This window comes from Psammomys obesus, unplaced genomic scaffold (genome assembly GCF_907164565.1).
Source record: "Psammomys obesus unplaced genomic scaffold, mPsaObe1.curated_primary_1811, whole genome shotgun sequence".
NCBI classification, from domain to species: Eukaryota; Metazoa; Chordata; class Mammalia; order Rodentia; family Muridae; genus Psammomys; species Psammomys obesus.
Window position 1 is genome coordinate 3,899,709 of NW_026594462.1, and position 2,939 is coordinate 3,902,647.

The 2,939-nt window shown below is 38.2% G+C and overlaps 1 pseudogene; it reads right to left on the reverse strand.

The window, feature by feature from the left end:
- Window positions 1–574: 574 nt before the first annotated feature.
- Window positions 575–1,120, reverse strand: LOC129685563 (stromal cell-derived factor 2-like; annotated as a pseudogene).
- Between the last annotated feature and the right edge of the window lie 1,819 nt (window positions 1,121–2,939).

The following is a 2,939-nucleotide window of genomic DNA, read 5'->3' on the forward strand; positions in this document are numbered from 1 at the left end:
ATTCTTTTTGGCATGCTAGTTTATCTAGCATGGTCCATTTAGGCCTAAACCAGATATTAGACACTAAAGAAATACACCCATCTATGTCACAGGGACATACATGATTATGATGGTGATGAAGCATATTTTGAGGATTAAGAAACTGTATTGCCAAGAGAAGCCTAACGGTGCATTATTAGTGAGGAAATTATTTGTACTCATATAAAAGCTTTCTGGATCCCTTTATATTATAGATCAAATGATAAGCATTGAAAATGTAAGTTTTGACTAAGGCTTACATTAGGGATTAGGAAGTTAATGTTTTTAATTAGACTTTTTTTTTCTTTTTATTTTTTACTTACTATTTTGAAGAAAGACAAATAGGGGAAAATCACAGGTTAACGATCCACAGTGCCAAACTCCTGCTGAGTAAAACTTCCCTGCAATGAGGCAAGTTCCTCAACTTCCTTCCACCAGTATGAGTGGAAAGTATCTCTGCCTTCACTAACAAGCCCTTTCTTTTGAGACCTGACCAGATCTGGGAGAGTAACCAATTCCATGTGTGAAGGGTTAAAGTCCCAGATATAGCTTCCACTCAGAGGAGCTGGAGCAGGGGGAAGCAGCAGCAGATGTCCACAGAACACTGTGTGGGTGACAGTGGCTCAGAGGGTTTAGTCATAGCTCTCTCTGCATGATGGACTTCAGCCTTTACCAACTCACTGGGCTTCATGAAGATGCCTCCCATGGGCTTCCAGTAGTTGTTCTGACTTGGCTGGGCCATGCCGTGTACTTCCTTTTGTCCATTTATGGGTCGACCGTATTGTTCTCCTGTGGCAGACAGGAATACATCAGTGGGAGAATGTTTGAACTGCACTTCACCATGTCTCACCCAATAAGGTCCATTACAGAGCACTATCCAGTCATCCAGACAGTCGCCTTCACCTTCTTCACCAAGGGCACTCACTTTGTGACCCATATCACATATCAGGAGAGTGCAGTTGGACACTGTGGTGCTTACTGAGTAGCTTCACCACAGAGCCGCAAGTAAGGACAGCAATATCGGATGATCCCATGGCTTTCCACAACCACCCAGCAACAGAAGCGACAAGACAGCCAAGCTAGATCCGAAAGCCCTAATCATCCATCATCCAAGCTAATTAGATGTTTTTTAAGGTTAGGTTAGGTTGCACTCAGACATCCATAGACTTTGATTCTTATTTATTTATTTATTTATTTATTTATTTATTTATTTATTTATTTATTTAATGTTTGTTTGTTTGCAGCGCTGATGATAGGATCCAGGCTCTTCGGCAGACCAAGCTCTAAGCAGCATCCTGAGTTTAGACAGCCTCAGTTCTTTGTGGAGTACTTATGCTGCTTAGAGCAAATCAAGCTCAGTGGAATTTGGAGAATTTGAACTTATTATCACAGAGAAATTTCACTCAGTTAAAATAGCCTTCTCTTTAAAGAAGGTTACTTATTGTTTAAATGGTTAAAAGCCCTGAAGTACATAAACACGTTTGCCTCTTTTCAGGATAAAATGCTAACTACGTAAAATGACGCTCAGGGGAAGCATAACAGAGAAGCGTTCCTCTCATTCCAATTAGCGGCTGCTGTTCTCTATAAGGCCCATTTTGTTATTTCCAGAGCAGTGCTAAACAATTAACTCATAATTTATAAAAATTGTATCAAAGTCAGATTGAAATTTACCTTTGACTTAGTTACTGCAAAAAAAGACTTGCTGGAATATCTGGTAAGATAATGGACTAGAAGCTGCTCATAGGAAATGGTAAGCCATGTTTTTCAGGATAGGAAAGAATAGGCTTGATTCCAAAGAGAGGAAAAGTAGGAGAGCATCAGAAACCATGAGGGAGTGTTGGGACAGCTGAAAGGTGTGGGAAAAGAAGGTGGATGAGTCAGGGAGAAAAAGTTTATGTATTTGCTGAGTGCCGGGGATATAATCTTTAAAAATAGGCTCATCAGTAAGGTATCTAAATAAAACTGGTAGAGAGATCCAAACTAATACATATGCAAATTGCAACACAGAGAAAAAAAAAAAAGAGAAAGAAACATGACAAAACAAGACAGCATGACTTCTCTGCAGTCCTAAATTGTTAATTACTGAATCTCAAAATACCAAAAAGAGTGAAATGTTGAATAAAGAATGTCCTCTAATTCAGAAATGAGGTAACTAAGTCCACTCTTTTCGCTCAGTGTTTGAACTCTTAGCTAAAGCAATAGAGCAAGACACAGAAAGAAAATAGGTATAAATAGGAAAGGAAGAAGTCAAATTATCTTGATTCATGCATGATCCACTCCTCAAAGAATCTAAAGATTCTAACAGAAAAAAATTAGAGTTAAATAGTTCAACAAAGTGGCAGTATACAAAATTGACACACAAAAATAAGTTAACTTTCTTGACTATAATGGATAAACTTGATGGGAAAGAAATCAGAGCGTTCCACTTGTACATGTACATGCATATATTTTAGGGCGAGTCTATAGTAGTAGGTTTCCAAAGGCTTTTAAAAAGATTTCTTGTATTGTTCATCTCTCCCCATAGTCCTTCCTCTACCCTGCCTTCCTAGCCCAAACTTAACCCTTCCCATCCTATTAGTCTTCTTTATATTACCAATATTATAGCACCTACTCTTACCCTGAATATTTACTGGTTTCATGACTTCTCTGGGTACTCCAGTGTACACATAGAAGTCTGAAGTTTCAAAGCTAACATCCAAAAATGACAGAGAACAAGTAGCATTTCTCTTTCTGGATCTGGGCTACCTTACTCAGAATGATTATTTCTAGCCTCATCTTTTTACCTATGAATTTCAAAATTTCATTTTTCTTAAGAGGTGGATAATATTCCACTGAATACATACACTACATTTTTAATTACTTACTCATCACTTGGTTGACATCTAGCCTGATTTCATTTCCTGGCCATTGTGAATACAGCA